The sequence below is a fragment of the Halichoeres trimaculatus genome, unplaced genomic scaffold (genome assembly GCF_033239565.1).
Source record: "Halichoeres trimaculatus isolate MK-OKI-2021-1 unplaced genomic scaffold, fHalTri1.1 fHalTri1_scaffold_13, whole genome shotgun sequence".
In the NCBI taxonomy this organism is placed as follows: Eukaryota; Metazoa; Chordata; class Actinopteri; order Labriformes; family Labridae; genus Halichoeres; species Halichoeres trimaculatus.
In genome coordinates this window covers 26421132-26444280 of record NW_027437191.1, presented here as the reverse complement: position 1 = coordinate 26444280, position 23149 = coordinate 26421132, and the positions used below count along the sequence as shown (strand labels likewise).

At 41.2% G+C, this 23149-nt stretch overlaps 1 protein-coding gene across 2 annotated transcripts in view; it reads left to right on the top strand.

The window, feature by feature from the left end:
- hivep2a (HIVEP zinc finger 2a) overlaps positions 1 to 23149 on the top strand; it is a 108371-nt gene that overhangs the window by 26548 nt on the left and 58674 nt on the right. The window contains exon 1 of one of the 2 annotated variants that reach the window (XM_074684734.1): positions 8013 to 8251. The exons of the other annotated variant lie outside the window; for it this stretch is intronic. The gene's annotated coding sequence lies outside the window, so the exon portion shown is untranslated. Of the gene's footprint in view, positions 1 to 8012; positions 8252 to 23149 lie in introns of those variants that run through there. 2 annotated transcript variants of the gene reach the window in all.

Genomic DNA, 23149 nt, shown 5'->3' with positions numbered 1-23149 from the left:
ACAAGATGTGTCTTATTTTCTTGATATTATGAAAATGAAAGAATGCCGTCCTTGAGACCTGTTGGATGTGAGAGTTCAATGATTGAAGAGAACTCCCAGGTTCCTGACAGTGGTGCCTGAAGCCAAGTAGATACTGTGCAAGTTGGTGATCTTGTTCAAGAAAGATGAGTTAAATAGGTCGCGAGCGGGACTCGTTTGTTTTAGTCGAGTGGCATATTCTTTCCAATTACCTTGATTTTTGTTTGAGCTCACGAGTTTGAGCATTATATCACAGAGCTGAACTCTGTTGTCCTCTGTGTAAATGGACGCATCGAGTCAAGGAAGGCTTGAAGACAACCCGTAGTCTCAGCTACAAGTTGATCAAGCTAAGAAGGAGCACAAGAGCTCTCTGCAAAGATAGAGAAAGACACTAAATTCAATGCAACTGGAACAGCTTCCTTGAAAATGGCTACAGCTCTGTCAGGCAAGGTCCTAGACAAGATATGAAGTCTCTCCTGGTGGATGGAAGAGGTGCAGTAGAGAGCTTTTCAACAATGAGGAAAAGATATAAATATTACATATAAGTAAATTTTTGCATTTTCCCCCTTTTTGTTGGCATTTTATCTGATTTATTTTTTGTTTTGCACTTCAGGACCACCCTACAGCCCCCCTCTTTAACATAATCCCCATCTTTGCCCTCGAGGTTTGACACAGTTTGCACATTATAATCATCCTGATGGTTTGAGTTTGACTTTTTTGATTTTCTTTCTGTCAAAAAAATAAAAACATTTAGTAAAAAAAAAAATAGAATTTATACATGTGAATGAAAAGGAAGCAGAAAGAAGAAAAGTTCTTGGTGTGTCTGCCCCTTCCCTCACAAAATATTATTTACAAATCACCTAGTGTAAAACTAACAAGAGCCGCATCCGACACGCCATATTACGCTTCATTTTCCCCCACCCCAAAGAAAACAAAACAAAAAACAGAAAACACCAAAAGGCAAATATCCATAAAAGATCTAGAATGATACTTCCCTAATTTTCACATGACAAAAAGTTATTTTTATTTCAACTCTTATCCCCATATTTTCTTCTTTCTAAGATATACTTTGACTTTGCCTCTTTGGTGTCTTTTTCCATATTATTCCATAAGTGATGGTGAATCTTGCTGAGCTTGTCTATCACCTCATACTGACTTCACCTGGAGATTTTACTTGATAAAAGTTGGAGGTGAAACATCTCAGATGTTTGTGTTGTAAACATGCAGCTCAACCCAAACGTTTGGCATGTTTTCAGCAGTTTGTGCACGTGTGGACACAGATAGAGTCTCCCATGTTTCTTACCACATCCTGTCACATTTCCTGCACAAGAGTTCGTCTCATGTTTGAGAACTAAAAAGAAGCTCTGATGATCTTTGAATGAGTTTGATTTGATCAGAAATCCAAGATGAGATTGGTTTGAGTTTGTGACCCGCTCCTTTAAGATGAGTTCAAGACATTTTCTGCACAGGGTCATCGTTTCCAAGCGGAGTGGAAAATTTAATGAAATGACTGCCTGAGATAGAGGACGAGAGAAAAAGGGAGAGATGGTTTTCACTGCTGGAATTAGGGACAGCTGGCTTGCCTGTGTGATTGTGTGTGTGTTGGCAAGGCTTGGTTGCATAACACTCACAGGGTCCCCCCATGGCTCAGAGGCTAAAGTGGTCTCTCCCTCTCTGATGTGTTGATGTCAGAGAGTCACACAGAGCGTTTGGCAGATGTTTGATGGTGTTAGATGTAAACCGTCACTGAAGGCCTGAGGTCGATTTTCTGGAATCTTTGTGACACATCAACAAAATGAGAGATCCTTTTTTCTTTACATTACTGCTGATTGAACCTAAAGAGGTGTCACTTTCAAAGAAAACACACTTCTACACACACATCTCTACATACACTCCAGTTCCCGTCTGTCTGTGTGTCGAGGATCACCTCATTTCAGGACATTGCTGTGCTCCCATAATGCTTTGCTGCAAGGAAACTCTGCTGTGGAAAGAACAGCCCTCACATTTTTTCTGCTTCACTTCCAGAGCTGCTGGCTGCTCTCTGCTGTCTGAAGATGAGTGTGTTTGTGAGTGTGTGTGGAAATATGTGTGTGTCCATGAGTTTAAAGTGTTGGTAAACCTGTGTGTGAATCTCAGTTGAACGCAGGTGTGTGTGAGAGTGTGTGTTAGTTGTTATGAACTTTGTATTAGCGCTAATTCTTCAGGTCTGATTGTCTGTAGAGGTTTAAATCAGTCGGCAGCAGCAGGAGAGGAAATCCTCGGCTAGTCGCCTCAAATAACGGTGCTCAATCCCTGAATCTGTCTCTGAACTGCCCCAAACCCCAAACCCTCACTGGATCTTTACGAGATCTTCACAAGATGTGTATTAGACCTTTAAGAGAAACACAGGGGATCTTCACAAGATCTTAACAATATCTGAACAAGATCTTTAAGATATCGTCTTCTATTTTTAAATCACTATATCCCTATCTGATTCTATTTTTCTTTAGTGCTGTCAGGAAATGGGTGAGAGCGGTGCGCTCTTTGGATGAGAGCTCGGCATAGATATGAAGAGAAGATGAAAGATGACAGAGGCATAGCGAGACGCTGCAAGTCAGAAAAGTTCAGGCAGCTCACGCTCCTACTGAGGATGTGTCGTATAGTTCAGAGGGAACGAATGGTGCGGTCTCAAGAAAGGACGACAGAGATCACTGAGAGGATCAAAGGATGGAGCACTCAAGGTGAACGTGATGAAATAAAAGTTTGTTTTGTCTGATTTTTGGATCAAAAACAGAAAGAGAGGCATAAAAGAAGAGAGTCCACTCTTCTTTGGCAGTTTTGGTGTCTACACAGTCATAGATGCACTAATGACCCTCTAATGTGCAAATTTGGGGTGTAATTAATTAATCTAGTTAACGCATAAAAGTGACAGCCCTAATTTTTATACATTCTTTTCACTTTCTTTGTAGAAATGGCTCAGATAGAAATGATGAGAGATTTTCTTGAGCTCTACACCAGATCTTTTGGAGATCCCCACGAGATCTGTTTGACATCTTCTTCACGATATCTGTTCAATATCTTAACAAGCTTTTTCTGAGATCTTCACTAGATCTTTATAAGATCTTTATGAGATTGAGAACGAGGTCTATACGATCGTCATGAGATTTTTGTATTTTTTTTGTATTATCAAATTGACACACATTTTCTTCCATTTTGTATCTTATTTGTCCTTTACTTACAACAGTGTATTTTTTCTTCTCTTACTTTTGTTTCCAGTTTCCCTCAGAATCAGCAAGGTGTATCTTAAACTGTCTTTTTCTATTTTCACAAGATCTTTAGGTTCATTAAAAATATGACAGAAACAGAAAAGTTACTCTTAGGAAATTCAGACTCCGCACCAAAAGAGCCCGAGAGCCGGTTTGATAAATAAAGTCTTTACTTTCCTTGTTGGTTAAGATGTCTTCCTTTTGTATTTTTAACAAGGGTTCATACCTATATCTCCAAGGCCTCTTTATTACCTCTACTGGTGCTATTTCTAAAAGCAGCTTCTCATCAAACAAGCTGACTGATAGTCATTGAAGCAGGTGACATGTAACTCATATACCCCCCTTCAAAAACACTGAAATATCCCTTTAACTGTCCTGTCATGGGAACAAAGTTCAGGATCTGAATGACAAAACAAGAACAAACTAACAAAGATAGAGAGGAGGAGATGCCCGATGGAGCATTTAAAGACAAAACAAGACAAGGAAATGAAAAGATAGACCAGAAAATCAGTAAAATATTGCAAGAGGATAAGTGAAGGAGAGAGGAGAGGAGGGATAGAAGGATGAAATGTAGGATGAGGAAACAAAGTAGAGACAAAGAAATGAAACCCTTTTTTGGATGACAGGAATTAAAGTATGGAGAGACAGAGACAGAGCCCATCTGGGGAGGAGGATGAAACGCTTCTGGCCATATTTAATCATCAAATATTCATGCAGTAAAGATGGAATACAGGAAATTAATATTCCCCATTAACAAAGAGAAGAAGGAGGAGAAGAGTGGTAACAGCGACCAGAGACAAACGGTCTCCGATCATGTGACTGAAACCAGGTCACACTACTCCACCATGAAGCTGATGCACCAGCTGGAACGTAAACACTCACGCCCCTCACTCTCCTCTTCCTCTTTCCTGTCACTCAGGTCATCTCTTCCTCATTTTAGATCCTTTAATGAAGAAAATCACTTTCTGAATGACGGGCAAAGATGAGGTGATGAAATGAAGGAGATGAATGAACTTTGTGTCCCCCTCAGGGACAGTGACACACTGCAGTTCCATGAGTGACCACTAGAGGCTGTCTGTAGAAACAGCAGAAGCCACATACACACCCAGTAAACATGTTAACAGCCTGGTTGAAAACATGATTTCAGTGGGAGTAGATCATTTCTCTATCAGCAAACAATGAACAGGAGAGGAGTTATTGTAACCAGTTATTTATGAAGACATGAAACTGACCAGTTTTGTCCATATAAGGGCGTGGCTGACTTGGTTGAAATGTTTGCACCCTCTAGCTGTTAGCAAGGAAGCTAAACCTCACCTCTTGTTAGGTTCAACCAAAGTTGAGACAATAATGCTACGACAGTAGGCATCAAAACTCTGTAGCCTTTAATTGTGCTGACTATGGCACCCCCAGTGGACAGGTGTGGTACTCATGTTCTAAAGGTTTTTATCTTGCTTGTGTGCTGATTTTAAGGGCTGAGATCTGTGCCACTAGAAACTGAATCTGAATAATAATAATACTGAGTTTTCAAATTCAGTGTTTTGAGGCTGAATTTGGAAATTCATATTCCTTCTATATTCCTTAAAGGTAGGATTTTTTCTAAAATAAAATAAAAATAAATAAAAAAAATCACAGGAATAATCCAGCTCTGAACCTCAATACTTGTGTACCAGTGTCAGTGTCTGCCTCAACCACCTCCTCAGCCTGTATGTTGATGTTTTGGTTGTATCTGGATTTTTTAAATGTGCAGGTGACTTTGTGTAATGATTAGCAAATGGAAGAAGCTAGCCTGAGCAGCTACTATGGTTGACGTAACACAGAGAAAGAAAAACACAACCAACGTTAAGCGAAGCACCAAACAGATAAAGCTTTTCCTTAAACAAAGCTGAAGCTTGGCTGAATTTTGACTCACTTTTGGGCTCTTGGGGAACAGCTTGGGACGAATAGAGACACAAGTTAGCTTTCTGCTAACCAGGTATGTTTCAAATGAGTGATTAGCTTATGCTAATATGCCAAGTCTGGCGTCTCTCAAGACGCTGCCATGTAGAAACAGAAAGCTACAGGTGGTTGCTGGGCTAGTGAGTGTGTTCACGTAGTCACAGTCGGAGGCATTGGGTGTGCGCTGCTGCTGGCACTGATCCAAGGAGGAGGAGCCCAATTTGAATTTGCGTTTACGGGCAAGTGACGAAAAATGCATGGAAACACTACCTTTAAACTCAAGAATACAAAATTTAGTTTCAGTTTAGGATGACGGTTACCCCACCTCTGACTCAGCTTGAGGAAGAAACAAAGCATTGTGGATGTTGTATTTCCTCAGAAATAACACTGTAGTTTTTAAGCCTCCTTCTTTCCTACCCCTCTCTTCTCTTCTCTTCTCTTCTCTTCTCTTCTCTTCTCTTCTCTTCTCTTCTCTTCTCTTCTCTTCTCTTCTCTTCTCTTCTCTTCTCCATCCTGATGCTAAGCGGGCAGGCGAGCGATCCTAACAGAAGGGATTATATATTTTCAGAGTGAGAGCGAGCGATCCAGATAAGATCAAGTATTTATGTAAGCTGCACTCTCACAGCTCTGATACATACACAGCTCTGGACTCAACAGCTGTTTCATAACCTGTGTGTGTGTGTGTGTTTGTGTGTGTGGGTGTGTGTGTTAACGTGTCTGTGTTGTGTGATCTCTTATATCAACAATACTGAGCTGAATTATAGATGTCAGCTTCATGCTGAGGAGGAAACAGACTCATGTGAGACCAGTCAAAGGATGTTTGTATCTCAGTTTCTTATTTTTATGATAAAATGATGGAATAAAACTTTAGTTCCTATATAAATTTTGTTTATCTCACATTAAGAAACACCTTTTTTTAATCAGAGAAAAGTAACAACAGACTATTTTTAGATACAGGCTGCTCGGGAGGAGGATCCATAATTCATACAGCCGTGTGTATGAGGGAGGATAAATAAAACATCGTATATACATCATCTGCAGAATGCATCGTGCTGAGCTCTGCAAATACACTGTCTAACACACACACACACACACACACACACACACACACCAGTGCTGACCTGACGCTGGCCCTGTGCATGCATGAATATATGATTTATCTGAAACGAATAGGGAGTATGTTGCTGTTCAGTATTCTCAGTGGGATGCAAACACACATACAAAAGAGGCAGAAGAGGAGCCTGAAAGTGTGAGCACACAAACACTGTTTTTACACTGCACAGTGTGTTTTTCCATAAATGTGCCTTTAATTGTGCATTCTTATTCCTCATGTGTGAGTGCTGCTGAATAACATTTTTTGATTAATGTTTGTTAATGAAGAGTTTTTGACCTTCAGTGAGCGACTCTTTGTTCCTTGACATCTATTAACCTCCTAAACTGAGTTAACATTCTGGCACTGACCTACAGGGGGCAGAAATAGGACAGGGGAGATACATGTGTACCATTAATGAGAGTCAAGAAGAAGAGAGGTCTGACAACATGACGGATTTTTGAAACACTGAATATTTTTTATTTTTTATTAAGCATTTAAAGTGTTTTTATGAATATTTCCTCCCTTAGATTACAGTTTGTCACATTTTTGTTATGATCTTGTAATAAATTAAATAGGTTTGGTATGTTAGCATAAGCTAATCACAGGTATTTGACGCATACCTGGTTAGCAAAAAGCTAACTGGCACAAGTCTTTGTCCTGTGCTGCTCTGTAAGCGCCCTAAAGTGAGTGATAGTTGAGCCCTGCTTCACCCTTGCTTGGCAAAAAGCTTAGTCTGTTTGGCGTTTTGTTTCGCGTTGGTTGGGTTGTCCATGCTAGGTCCCCTACCGTAGCTGCTCTGAATAGCTTCTTCAACTTGTTATCAACACACAAAGCCAGCTGCGCACTTGGCACACTTTAGTTAACTGATGCAACCATGTCTACTCCCTGCCTAGAAACATCACAATACAACCAAAAACATAAACATACAGGCTGTGGAGAGGGATCAAGGCAGACACAGACTCTGACACACATTTATAGAGGCCCAGAAGTGACAATTTAGCAGGGTTAATCCTGTAAAAGGTGTTTTTTAAAGGAAAATCCTGCAGACAGTACCTTTAATATGCACAAGATAATATTTACAAAGTCATGGAAGTACCACTTGGGCCACAGGAGGCGCCAAACTCACCCCAAACTTACAGTTCTTACAGGAGCTTTAAATGTGATATCTGCAAAAAGACTCTGGTCTGCATGGTGTTGGTGCATTCACAGGTGTGACTCTGAGGGTTACAGGTCTTCTGTAACATAAAACAGCATCATGTTTGTGTTGAGCATCATGTTTTGCGGTGGTACTTTTGTTATGAATTCACAGATTTGGTGCAGTATGAGAGCTTCAGAGCTCTCTGGTTCACAGTAAAATACCAAAAACAAAAACTTTTTGTACTAAAATACAGTTTTTTTCAGTCGATACATGTTTGCAGAGAAGTTTCACCCTGTTGTTAAACTGTGCATCCGTCTGAAGCTTGTCCCTGCTAAAGTGCCTGATGTGTCGTGGGGCTCCTCCCCCCAGCCGGGGCCCTTCGTCTATTTCTGGCTCTGCGTCACGCCTGGGCTTTACTCCTGTGGCAAGAGGAGTGTTTCTCTAGGGCTCCCACTCTGCTACACACACAGACACACACACACACACACACACACACACACACACACACACACACACACACACACACACACACACGCACACACACGCCTGCCTGCCTGCCTGCCCGGTGAGCGAGTGAGCACAGTCAGATGTAAACACACACACGGAGTGACGGACGCACCGGGAGCGTGTGGAGGGATGAATGGACGAAATGAGTCTGAACTTAAAGGTGTGTGTGTGACACTGTGAATGTGAGTCTGTGTGTGTAAGAGAGAGGGAAAGTGTGTGAGAAGGTCGGTCTGTTACCGTGGCGATGGAAGGGGAGAGTGTGAACACAGAGGAATGCTTTCTATGAGAAAAAGAGAAGGAGGAAGAGACAGACAGGTACAGTCCACCTTCACATCTTTCCATCTATACATCAACTTAGCTCTGTGTTCAGTGCTTTCTGTCTATAACTCCTTAAAAGGTGTGTGTGTGTGTTTGTGTGTGTGTGTGTGTGTGTGTGTTTGTGTGTGTGTGTGTGTGTTTATTTCTGTTGCCACCAAGTAGGGGGGATGTCCTCGTCCTCTGTTGTCGTGGCAATGCAGCAGCCGCAGATGACAGTCGTGTGTGTGTGTGTGTGTGTGTGTGTGTGTGTGTGTGTGTGTGTGTGTGTGTGTGTGTGTGTGTCCATCCTCTCAATCATCCTTCTCTCCTCTTCTCATATCTCCCAGGGAGCTGTTGTTAATGGACACACACACTCACACACACTCACGCACTAGACAGCTGACTGTCTCACACAGTGGTGTCAGTTCACTGCGTAAACTGAGGGGTGCCACCACACACACACACACACACACACATACACACACACACACACGCGCGCGCACACACACACGCGCGCGCACACACACACACATCGTCTGGTGTTTTTGGCCCCGAGCTGCCGGAACAGTGATTTACGAGAAAACAGGTTGTACCTTGAGAGTGTGAGTGTCTCAGTGTGTATGTAAGTGTGTGTGTGCATGTGTTACTGTTCTAAGTCTTCCTCTCTGCTGGGACCAGCCTTCTACAACTACACAGTACACAGACACACACTGATTAACACACACAGACACAGCAGAGGTGGGGGAACAGTGACCCTGAGGATGACTTCTTATCCCCTGTCTTTCTGTCTGCCTCTCCATATTTCAGAGTACTTATTATATTATAGTTTTATCAGTGTGTTTCTGTGATTTCTCTCCTCTTTGTATCCTATCTCCTGTATCAGCCCCCCGCTTTTTGTCGATATGTTTCAGCAGAATTTTGTTTTGTCATTTACAGTAACAAAATTAGAAAAGAGACTTACTAGCTGATGAATCTGTGTCTTTTTCTGTTTCTGTTTCTGTTTGGTTTCTTTTTAAGTAGTCTTTAGATGTGATTAATATCAGTTTGAATCTCTTGGACAGTTTTGTTTCTATCGATTATAAATATTGAGCTGCAGTTTGCGTGTGGATTTGTGGCTGTCCTTGTTTCTATTTATTTATACTGCCATTAAGTGATCACATAAGATCAAAGGAGCAACAAAGTCTATTCTAAGGTTTTATATCATATCATATCATATCATATCATATCATATCATATCATATCATATCATATCATATCATATCATATTATATCATAACATATCGTATCATTTTTATCATATCATATCATGTATCGAATAATGTCATATCATATCATGTCATATCATATCATGTCATATCATATCATTTATCAAATAATGTCATATCATATCACGTCATATCATATCATATATCATATCATATGATATCATGTCATATTATTTCATGTCATATCATTTCATATCATTTCATATCATATCATATCATATATCATATCATGTCATATTATTTCATATCATATCACTGATCATATCATATCATATCATATCATATCATATCATATCATATCATATCATATCATATCATACTGTATGGACTGTATTTTGAATTATAATGTATCGTTTCATTATATAAACATTTCTTTTTGTGCTTTATCATATTCTTTAATTCATCATTAAGTTTGGTAACATAACGTTTCGTTCCTTGTTGCGTTGTGTTGAACTGTATCTCAACATGTTGTTGTGGTGACATTCTGTCTCATGGCGCCGTGTTGAATCACCATCTGAGCTCTCATATTAAGTGTTTCTGGAGTTCAGTTTTCTGAGTCTAGAACCAGGACTAAGACAAAGTTAGCACCAATAGTAAGACCTGTTAGACTCACTGATGTTCTTTGAATCTCAGATTTTGTCTGCTCTATTACCTTGACAGTCTGAGTCTGGTTTCAGTGAAAGAGAAGAGGGAAAAGATGGAACTGTTTGACTGTTTTTCCTGAAAAGACTGACAGAGAGTTCAACAAACACTGAGGAAGGAAAGACGAATGAGGTGACAGACAGACACAAACTCCAGACGCACTGACAGAGAGACAGACAGGTTCAGACCAACAGAGATGCTGAGAGAGGGACAGGCTGACATCCAGACAGACGGGTAAACAAATACAGACAGATGGGGGAAAAAGATATAAGAGAACATCCACAAAGAGACGGACCGATATAGATATAGATGATGGACAGATTCTGAGAGAGAGACAGAGACATAGTTCCTCCAGTCCTCCCAGAAAAGAAGCGTAGGAAGTCCTGCTGGACCGCCAAGTGTGTTAAACCATTTTTCCATTCACAAATTCTCAGACAGTGAAGTGAGCTGCTGCTGCTCTGGTATGTGCACGTGCTCTGTGCATGTGCACGTTTGTGTGTGTGTGTGTGTGTGTGTGTGTGTGTGTGTGTGTGAGAGAGATGCTGCAGTCGGGTGTGTAGGCGATATGTGTGTCTGAGGCCACAGTTTGACTTCAGGAAAGATAACACCGCTCGCTGAAGTAGGATCAAGATGATGAGCTAACAGAGCTAGCATCAGCTAGCAGTGTGTATATGTGTGTGATGATGATGATGTTTCAGCTGATGAACAAACACACTCACACACACATACACAGACCTAAACCCTGCTGCTCACAGAGGATGGATGGTACACTGGCTCCTCTGTGCAGCCAGCATCTCATTTACCTACAGTATGAAAATCATCCTTCAGACTCAGATCATCCATCATGCTCTGCCTTCACATCCGCTCCAGTTTGATTCTCCCTGTTACTGAGTAAAGTCTGTGTCAGCTGTTCTCAGGAAAACCCTGCTCTGCACAGGAAGTAGTTTGTGTTCTGTAATGAATGAACCACTGAATCTGGAGACAGGATTGTCAGCGTGCACAGAAGACGAGAAGAAATACTGAACATCCTCATGTTTCTCTCCATAGAAGAGACTGTTGTCTAAATTATATTTTTATTCACTTTGTCTGATGCATTTAGCCAAAGGTTAATCTGAAACTAAAAAGCATGTGGAGTGTTTTAACTTGCAGAGGTCAAACTTGGACATCAACCTGTCAGCCTGTCAGCTGTGATGGATGTTAGTGCTGGACACTGACAGTTTGAGGTTATTTCCTCATTTAACAGCTCCAGCGTCAGATAGTGAGGCAAAGCGAACGATTCAACAGAACACGGCTTGATATAATGCAAAAAGATACAAAATTACTTCATGTCACGACAGGATACGACAAAAAACATCACAGAATACAACATAACGACACAACACATCACGCCATGAAAAGATACAATACACACAAGTGTCACGACATGTCACAAAACGTCATGAGAAGGGCAAATGTTATGACACAGTATAATATAAAACATTATGTCACTTTTCAAGACTACGACCATAGACTGTATATAGCGTGGACAGCGTGGCTCCGCCATTTATCATTGTACGGTTTTGAAGCCAAAATACCCCCGTCACAGGCACAGCCATTGGTAGCGGTTGTGCAGACAGAGTCTGCGCAGTAGAGACAATGAGGGGTTCTGGGAAAATTTGAGTGGAGCTGGATGACAAAGATATATATATATTTTTTCTTTTGTGAGTCTAATCACATCTTGACTTAACCTTCCGACATATTTTACAATCCCCGAAAAAAATACACAAGAACGGCAGCTATCAATCATTGTTCAAAGTTACGTAAAGCCTTGTTTTTAACCTCTTATAACTAATGAAAACAAAACTTTTCAGAAAAAAGAGGACTTGAAAACAAGACAGCCAAATGATATCTTCAAATCACATTGAAACATTTCTATGAGGAGTATTAATTTTTTAGAGTTTGACCACAGCCCATCTGGAATGACTGGAAAGCTGGATTTTTTAACCTATTCTGCAGCCAGCCACCAGGGGGAGCAGTTTTTGTGGGACCCACTTCAAGCGAGCAAGCAGATGTCCATTTTTTTTTACAGTCTATGACTACGACACAAAACTTTGCCAAACAAAATGACACAAAACACCGCAACGCAAATCAACAAAAGTATGTGGTAAAATGATAGACACAAAATGTCATAGCAGGATACAATGCAACACAACTTGTCACAACACAATTTGACATGACACAATAGGATATGACTCACTTCACAATACAATACGACAAGCCATGAGAAAACAATTCTACAAAGCCCCGTTTCCACCAAGCAGTCAGGTATGGATCAGTACAGTTTGATACGGGTTGGATCAGCAAAGCCTGATACTGTCTGCATTTTCACAGTCAACCGTGCTTTTCTTGGGAGGTGGCGCATAAGCCGGATGCATATTGCCTTGTCAGCTATGTATTAGCATGACAGCATCACACAGTTTCTTGAAGCCAATTTCCTAACAAATAGAAAGTTATCTTTGCAAAGTCAATTAGAAATGTATACATGGCAGAGTTATGTGTTGTTTTTTTACACGGAAAGTGATGATACTCTTGACCAATCAATGGACTGCAGTGTTTATAGTTCTGCCATCTGGGTTTGGATCAGTATGTCCGGGTGCCACAAGAGAAGGGTTCCAAAAAGTGGGACAAGTCGGTAACTTGGGGACCTTTCCTGGTTTTAGTCAAAAGAAATGCCACAAAATGCGTGCCGTACCAGGACAAACTGAACTGAACCACTTGGTGGAAACAGGGAGATATCACATCATGACAGAGCACAAGACACCACGCTACGGTACAATATGGCACAGCTAAGCTGACAAAACATGACACATTGCAAAAGAAACAACACAACCACCTGATCTGATTCATATTGTTGGTTTCATAACATGATTCTTTTTCAGGATGTGAGTTTAAGTCCTGCAGAGGAGTGATTGTTTTTCAGACTGTGTCTACAGAGGATCTGTACCATTGATATGTTTAAGTAGATACATCGCGCCCCTTTGAGCTGTGTGCCTACAGTGAGGCTAAGCCAGTGGGGACAAAGTGTCGGGGCCTTCTATGGTTGTAGAAAGCACAAAAACTACAACAATATTGCCTGCACGTTGTGCTACAGAAAGTTGCACAGTACCCGGTATTTTTGAAAGAGAGAGACAAAAACTAACCTTTGTAATATATATATTTTTGTTTGTTTTGCATCAATGGTTCTGTAACTAACATCATGTTTTGACTTTGACAATAAAGTAAATCCAATGAAAATCAGTTGAGATATAAGAAAGTTATGATTTATTTTCATAGACTGTATAAAACATTGACATAGTCTCCCTGACGTCACCCGTCTCTTTCTGAAACGGAAAATGAAGCAGATCGGCTATAGCGGCCATATTGGTAGTGGCAAGGGCTTCGAGTACAGTTATAGGGCGCCTGTCGGTCACGTGACCCTCAGCTGTACCTCTTATTGGGGGAGCTTGTGAACGGCCAAGTTAGAAAAAAAATCACTCCCCGTACAGTGGGTGCTGGTAGTAAAATTAGCGACTCAGACATGAGAAGTTTTTTGAACCAGGCAGTAAATAGGTTAATTTCTGCTTTGAAAACGTGACTTCCAGTACTTCTGGAGCCAGCCTCAGGCGAACACTCGAGAAACAACAGATTTTAGCACTTCCGCATTGTCTCATATTCTTGCCGCTTGTTTATTTTCAATGTACATGCATTATCTTTAATGGAAACATTGCCCCCACCAAGATGGCTGCCCCATAGGCACATCACAGGCTGCTACAGTGCTGACGTTTCTAGTCTTCTTTATCAATCTACAGTCTGAATCTTTACACACAAGTCAAGGTTTACTGCTGGATAACTGAGAGGCTTTTATTGGAGAGGATGTAATAGGAACTTCCTTCAAGTCTTTAAGTCACAGGAGTCAGTGATAAATGTTGGATGTTGAAGCGCCACCTGCAAAGACTTTTGTCATTTGTGACAGAGACAGATTAATGTGCAGAGTAGAGAGATGGAAAAAGGATCGCTGTCTTGTGCAGGAAAAAAAAAGAAAGATGCTAAATGTTTGTTAGCCTTCTTTAGCAGGTCATAAGGTCATCAGGTTAGACTCAGAGTAACACAAAGAGTCTTTGTGGACAGATATATGGCGTTAACATCATTCAGAGGTGGAGTGGTGACAATGGAAGACAAATTAGAGTCTGACTTCCTGATGAATCTGCAGCACAGTCTCTTCCAGCTCTCTGCAGACGATGCATGTTTCACTCACACTGTGCCGAGCTGTCAGCATGTGTGTGTGTGCATGTGTGTGTAAATGTGTGTGTGACCTGTATAATGGTTTTTAAACTGATGCACGTTTGTAAACTTTACTGTTTGTCCTCTTCTCCTTCCGACTGTCACACCAAGTGTCTGACCTACATCTGAGCTTCTTCAGAGAGTGTGTGTGTGTGTTTGCTCTGTAGTAACTCAAACTCATGTTACCAAACAGCTTCCTCTCAGTCTCTGTAACACACACACACACACACATACACACACACACACACACACACACACACACACACACACACACACACACACACACACACACACACACACACGCTCAGGCAGGACAGGTGGCTGCATCACCTTGACGTCCACTTTTACGACACTTTCCTCATTCATCTCTCTCTGCCTCACTCCATCTCTCCGTCTCTGCAGGTATAAGCCCCTTATACCTTCTGTTCTGCAAACGGTGCCAGGACCACACACACACGCACACACACATGTACACACACACACACAAGCGCAGCAGGAAGTGGCAGCATATCATAGCCTCTGGTCGCCTGGCAAACAGAGCTTCATGATGGAGGGATGATGGAGAAGAGAGGCATGGACAGATGGAGGCAGACAGGAGAAAGTAAAGATGGAGGGATACAGATGGAGGGATGAGGATGATGGAGGGACTGAAGGTTGCAGAAAATGACAGAAAAGAAGGAGTAGATAAGTGAAGGTAGAGCGACACTGACCCTGTGATCTCCTCATGACTCGTCAAAACAAAAGAAACACTCAGAGACGCTAAGGAGGCTTTTGGGTTAGAAAAGTGTGTGATTGAGGAAAGAGGCACGTGTGTGTGTGTGTGTGTGTGTGTGTGTGTGTGTGTGTATGTGTGTGTGTGTGTGTGTGTGTGTGTGTGTGTGTGTGTGTGTGTGTGTGTGTGTGTGTGTGAGTATGTGTGTGTGTGTATGGGGCTGGAATGTGGAGGCTCGTAAGTCACCTCTGATTTTCCACTCCCGCTGGGACACATCCCATTATCAGTTTTATATGAAACTAGAAAATTCCTCTGTGGTCTGTGTGTGTGTGTGTGTGTGTGTCTGTGTGTGTGTGTGTGTGTGTGTGTGTGTGTGTGTGTGTGTGGTGTCTGGCCCCATAATGAGCAGCTTAACAGTGGAATATAAACCGAGCATTTTCCTTCCTCTGTAGCTTACAGTACGACCGTAAAGATCCAGAAATCTGTGTCACGTTTTTCTCTGAGTGTGGCTCAGGAAGACGTCAGAGCTTCATAAACCTGTACACACACACATGCACACACACACACAAATATATGGTGTAAAGTTTCTCACCGTGTTTTCTTACCCTTCTGGAGGTTGTGGTTGCACTTTCACGATGAGTTGGTAACTACGTTGGAATATTTGAGGTTTTGAAGTGATGACAGAAAGTTTGAGTCTGATTTTATCACAGAAAGACGCGCTGGTTTAGTAGAGTCTTCCTGTTTACCTGTCCTTGATTTAGGTGATTTTTGTTTCACAAATTTGTGAAAAAACAATTCTTTTTTTCACGCCTGCACTGCAAACAGGTACAAAGCAGATGGGAGTGCTTGTAAACTGTCACAGTTTTACTGAATCATTACTGATGATTAAAAATGAAATAATAAACTGAACCGAATAGAATCAGACTGATGTCTTTAAGTTATAATAAAAGACTGGACAAATGTACCCACAGACAACATTTCAGTTGAGTCACCTGGTAAGTGATAACATCACAGTAACTATGGTTAAAAAATTCAGATTCCTTTGTTTGCTGTGGTGTTTTTTTAGATGCTGTTTGTATGTATTGTACATTATGTTTCAAAGATCAACTAGGATTCATTGAGGACAGGATGGTCGCTATAGGCAGCATTCTGGAATATGTCCCTTTTTCTTTAAAAACATCTATAAAACACTCAGTAATACTCTTTATCTGAAGAAACCTTTAACAACATTCCAGAATACTCTTTTTTGAAGACATCTTTAACAACATTCCAGAATTATTTTTTTTTAAGAAATCTCTAACAACATTCTGGATTATTTTTTCAAAATTTTTAAAGACAGTTCAGAATACTTTTTATTTATTTTTCTTTTTTTTGGAGAAATCTCTAACAACATTCCAGATTTTTTTTTTCTTTTTTGAAGGAATCTTTAACATTCCGGAATACTCTTTATGTTTGAAGACATCTTAAACAACATTCCGAAAAACTCTTTCTTTTTTTTTTTTTTTTTTTTTTTTTGGAGAAATCTCTAACAACATTCCAGATTTTTTATTTTATTTATATTTTTTAAGGAATTCTTTAACATTCCAGAATACTATTTATGTTTGAAGACATCTTAAACAATAGTACAGATTTTTTTTTTCTGAAGAAATCTCTAACAACATTTCAGATTTCTATTTGTTTTTATTTTTTGAAGACATCTTTAAAATCATTCCAGATATATTTTTTGAAGACATCTTTAACAATATTATATTATTTTTTTATTTTTTTATTTTTTTTTTTTGAAGAAGAAGAAATCTCTAACAACATTTACGTTTTTTATTTTTTGTTTTTTGAAGACATCTTTAACAACATTCTGGACCACTGTTTTCTTCAAGGTTGTTGTGGGGAACATTCGGTGACCTTTGTTCTCCTTAATTCTTTTCCTTTGTTGGTTAGACGTTTTGACATTTGTTGTTCCTAAAGCCTAAGCAGTTCATTAAGAAAGTCTGCAGGTGATCTGCTCCTTTAATCTGGAACAATCTACTGTCTGATTTTGAATAGTCAAACTTAGTCTGAATGCTTTTGAATCCAAAATGAAAAGTCTAAATCTAAATGTTAAAGTTGAAATGTTAAAGTCTTCATGAGTCTGGCTGATTTTTTTTGTTGAAACTTCAGGGTAAGGGTCACTCACTCCTTACAGTCTAAATGATGATCCACAAGAGCTCTTAGAGCTGTGGTCCTGAATCTGCAGCCCGTGGCTCTGTAGACACGGTCCTCTCTCCTGAAACTGTTTGTGTCAGTCTGAGAGTTGATTTATGATCTGGTCTGACTTTTTGAAAGCTGTTTCAAATTGCTTGTTATATTGTTTGCTGCTTGTTTGCTCGGTTGCCGGGTTAGTTGATTGTTTTAATGTTATAAAAACACAGCTGGAAAGAATAGGGACAAGGAGCAGGACAACCGCACAAACACAGATACAAATAGTGGACGTCTGTAAGAGTGGGGAGGGTTCACGGCAGGAGAGAAGAGGGAATGGGGAAGAGATGAGAATAGAATCCAAATCTGGATGTCACCCCGAGGCTTTTTACTTCCCAGTCTGCTCCGAGTGGAAAATCAAAGGATGAATTTTCCACCTCTCTTTGTCTGTCTCCTCCCCTCTTTCATCTCCTTTCTACCTTTAATCGTTCAGTGAGTTTGGAAAGACGGGAGGAAAGATCAGTGAAACTCTATCCTGCTCTTAGACAGGCTCACGTGGCCTCAGAGGCTGCTCTTTTTTTTTTTTTTTTTTTTACATCCTAACAGTTATTGGCTGACAGGAAGGAGACTGGAGCCCACGGTGGTCCAGGTTCACTTTCCTCATTTTGGCACCTGAGCCTCCTCCTTAGAGGAGCAGACTCAAAGTCCAGATCACGTCTGGTTTCCTGCCATACCTGGTCCAGGACTAGGCGCTCACACGATGCCAGAGTCTGTCCGGTGGCTTCTGGTAACTTCCCGGCCTGCAGCCATGTTTTCCAGATGTTATGGATTTAAATCCAACTTGTGACCTTGTTGCATGTTATCCCCTCTCTGCCGACTTTTTCCTCTCATCGGCGACTCCTCATTCTTTCCACACGCACCAAATGGGGCGATATTTGATATCTGAAGCCGTTCAGAGGTGATGGATGTGATGTAGAGCTCAGAGTGCTTCTGCTTGTGATGGCACATTTGGAAAAATCCTCTCAGGACGGCTGCTTTTGAGGAGCAGTTAAGCCGGAAACTTCACCTGAAACAGTCTCAGAACATCAGCTAAGTGGTCACAATACCACTCTGACAACTCCTCCGAGGTCAGTTTGAGGCTCTTTGTTAGACACTACTCATTAACCAAAGATTACAGTTGTAGTCCTGGCACCAAAGACCCAAACGTCTAAGACCAGGATTTAAAGTTCACATTAGCACGGGAATGTTTCGATGCTCTTTGAGAACTAAGGGTTCAAACTGTGCATAAATGTACCTTTTTCAGGTATTTATTGGGACATTGGCGCTCACATCAAGACCCCAGGGCTGTAATGGGGCAAGATCTTTGAATAATTTTCTAATAGTTGAGAGTGGATATCAGATTTCTCTTTTGCTTGAAATGGCCAACACTTGAAACCTGTAAGCTAACTATGGTTATACATCAGAGCTTATGATTCAAAGTTTTTTTGTTCATACCGTTAATAATCTGCAAGCAGCATCCTCTGGTTCAAATACCTTAAGTCTGTGCAGAAGTGTTGTGACATGCAGTTCCTGGAGTGTCCACTAAAGGTTGTCTGCAGATACACCAGATGTAGCTTCACAAACATGAACACATCGTCATGCAACTTGGTAAAACTAGTCAAAACCATAGACTGTATATAGAATGGACAGCGTGGCTCCATCATTATCCGTTGTACAGTTTTGAAGCCAAAATACCCCCATCACAGGCGAAGCCATTGGTACCTGTTGTGCAGCCAGAGTCTGCGCAGTAGAATCTGAGTGGAGCCGGGTGACAAAAATTATAATTATTTTTTCTTTCAAGAGTCTAATCACTTCTTGACTCTACCTCCTGACATATTTTACCACCCCTGAAAAAGATACACAAGAACAGCAGCTGTCAATTATCATTAAACGTGATGTAAAACCTTGTTTTTAACCTCTACTAACAATTGAAAAAACATTTCAGAAAAAAGAGGACTTAGATACAAGGCAGCCAAATGATATCTTCAAATCACCACATCAATCAGACGTGAGAAATGTTTTTATGAAGTGTATTAATTTTTTAAAGTTTGACCACAGCCCATCTGGAATGACTGGAGAGCTGGATTTTTTGACCCATACTGCAGCCAGCCTCCAGGGGGAGCAGTTTTTGTGGCGACCTAACTTTGAGCCGAGCAAGATGACGTCCATTTTTTTGACAGTCTATGGTCTGAACAAAGAACAGGATTTAAAACAACACAGAAGACATATCTTTACCACAGAGGGCGATGGTGCTCATAAAAAGTGCAGAAAAACACTACAAGGTTCATCCAGAGGGGGCGCCAGAATCAACACGACATGAAAACCCCTCTCTGTTATTTTAAACAGACTTCAGGAAAACACCAGAGCCCACAGCCCTTAATATAAACCCTCTAAACACGTATTATCCTGCCCCACAGCCTGATTTATTCCATTGTTTCTCCAAAAACCACAAACACATCAGAGAGACGCGCTGCTGCACCCAGCGACATGTTCCTCTGTTACCACAAACACAAACACGTCTTCATTTTGACTTAATACCACAAAAATCTGCAGCACCAAACCTGGAAGAATCCACGGATAAAAATAATCCTGATGTTTGCACACTTTCTGTAGCTTCAGACTGGGTCTGCAGCTGCTGCAGGACATTCCTGAGTCCTGATTTATGACAGTAGGAACCAATTGGACAAACCCACGACCCAAATGCCCGTGACAGTCCGGGAAAATATTCCAAAACAGGCCAATGGCGTGTTTGTTTTGGTGTTTCCATGGGAGTCATTGCCATGCAGCGGGAACAGCAGAGTTCTGGTAAAAGATGGAGGAGGATGCCTGAGCTTCAACACGCCTTTGATTTATAAAACCTCAAAAACTTCTGTTTCTGTCACAATCAGGGACCGTGAGGAGAAAGTTTCCCTCCTCCAAAGTGCCTGATCCAGATATTTCTTGCTGACTGAAACAAAGTCTCACGCATGCATGAAGCAAACATGTCTCCGTGGGGTGTTCCTTTTGAGAAAAACAGCCTCGAACATGTAAAATGCACACAGTTTGTATAGAGGAAATAATTCATGGACTTTCCCTTTAAGGCCTATGGTGTCACATGACTTACATCAGCTGTTTACCTTTACGCTAATGATCCTAACCTCATTCAGACGCCTGTGCGGGACACACCACTCAAGTTATAGTGTTTCAAATATATTATTTAAGCTGCTTCTTTTATTAGAATAATATTTCTGTGATAATCTGATGAGGAGGAGTCACTAAACCCGCACTTTGACTCGCTTTACATCGCTTTGATTTCATCCTTTGCTGGTTTTTGGGTCAAAGGTCAGCAGACAGGAAAGGAAACAGGTGACTCCCGTCGGTCTGCAAGAAGCTGAATTGAAGCTGTGATCGCAGAAACAGCAACAGCAGGTGTGTTTATATAGAAATACCAACACCTGATCGGTTTCACCTCACCTCCTCAGAGGCCTGAAGTACAGGGCAGCAAAGCATTCTGGGTAAAACATGAGGAAGAGCTGTGGAGTAGATTAACGTGATCGTGTTGTTCAATAAGGTCCAAAATTAAAAAAAGAGCAGATATCTCAATGTGTGTGTGTGTGTGTGTGTGTGTGTGTGTGTGTGTGTGTGTGTGTGTGTGTGTGTGTGGGATCTGTCAGACGTGAAACAGAAAAACAGTGTCATAGATTTTTCCCTGGCAGAGCCGGGGACAAATCGGAAAAATCTGATCCCAAAACAGCCATCCTAGTGTGTGTGTGTGTGTGTGTGTGTGTGTGTGTGTGTGTGTGTGTGTGTGTGTGTGTGTGTGTGTGTGTGTGTGTGTGTGTGTGTGTGTGTAAACCATGTGACTGCCCTCTTGTCTGTCACTGTGTTTTGATGTTTTCCATTCATAACATACTTGGTATGTGTGTGTTTTGTGATTTCTCTTTCCTCTCCTCATCCCTCCGGCTTCTTCATTCTTTTTTCTCTTGTTCTTGGTCCATCCCTCTCAAATGCCCCCCACTTTTCTTGCCTTTCTCTTTCAGTCTCCCTCCACTCACCACTGTTTCCCTCTCATCCCTCTCTTGTTAACTTTCACATGTATTTGTCTCTCCTCCCCATCCTTTTCCATCTCTTTTGTACCTCACAGTTCTTTTCTTCGCTTCTTTGTCTTCTTTCAGTCTTCCTTCTTCCTCAACCCTTATCTTTTATTTCTTCTTTACTTTCCCCCTACACTCAATTTTTTCCCTCCTTGTGTTTTTTGCTCTTACCTTTCCCCGCTTCCCTTTACTTTTCCAACTCTTTTTTCCCCTGCTTGTTTTTCTCTAACACCTTTTGTTCTTTTTTCATCTATTACTCCTTACGCTTGAGCTATTCATATCTCTTCATCGTATCCCATTCTCCGTTATCCCTCTCTTTTTGCATCCCTCTTGTTTCCTCTCACTATGATCCCTCTTTCATCCTCACCTGTTTCTCACGCTCTCCTGTTTTTACATATTTTTCAATTTTTGCTCCAGTCTTCTCTTCATTTTTCTTTCCTCCTTCTCTTCCCTTTTTATCTCCTCCTCCACCATATTTGTCTCTCTCCTCCTCCTCCTTCACCTCCCAAACCTTGTCTTTCTTTCCTCATCTTTACTCATCTCTCTTTTTCCGCTTTTAGCGCTTAAACCACCTCATCATATGTAAGTCAATGACAAGAAAAGCTTTCTATTCTATTCTATTCTATTCTATTCTATTCTATTCTATTCTCTCCCTCTCTTTCTATTCCTCCCTCTTCTGTCTCTCTCCATCCATCTTGCCTTTGTTCTCTTACCCCCTCCTTTCCTTTCCTCTCACTTCTATCTCATTTCCTCGTCTCTCCTGTCTTTGCTTTTCTTGTCTTTTGCTCTCTTCCCCTCTTTTTCTCTTTCTTCCTTTGTCCCTTTCTCTTTCTACCTCCTCCTCTCTCATTGTCATCTTCCTCCTCTCTTTTTCTCTTTTCTCTTTCTCTGAATCTTTGTCCTCGTCCCTTCTTTTCTTCTCTTTCTCTCACATCTCTCTTATTTCCCTCTTCTTTCTCCGTATCCCTCATCTCCTGCAAAAGAGAAGCCTATTGAGTGTGTTTTTTCTGAATGGGTGAGTGTGTATTTGTGTGTGTGTGTGTGTGTGTGTGTGTGTGTGTGTGTGTGTGTGTGTGTGTGTGTGTGTGTGTGTGTGTGTGTGTGTGTGTGTGTGTGTGTGTGTTTGTGTGTGTGTGTGTGTGTGTGTGTAGTAAACAGGATGGGGAGGGGTTTTTGCCTCACACCTCCGGTTACCACTTCCTCCGCTGCATCCTGTTTACATCATGTTGCCATGGTGACCGGAGTTCCTCGGACACACACACACACACACACACACACACACACGCACGCACACACACACACACACACACACACACACACACACACACACACACACACACACACACACACACACACACACACACACACACACACACTCAGAGGTCTAAAGATGTGTGTGTGTGTCCTCGAGGTTGTTGCTGTTTATGTGAATGAAGTAGCAGGGTCAGGGTCTCAGTGCCTCATAGAAATTTTTTTAATGTTGGCTTTTTATCAGTCAGCTTCCTCCTCCTCCTCCTCCTCCTCCTCCTCCAGTCACACCTCCTCTGTGGTCATACCTGTGTCCTTCTCTCATATGTCCTTCACTTATCAGTCTAATAATTATTCAGTCTTTATTTTCTGAAAACTCTTTGTTGGCTCTGACGTGTTTCACTGAAACCTTGATGATCAGCAAATCCTCTGTAGACAGTCACTGAGTTCAAAGAGTTAAATCCAC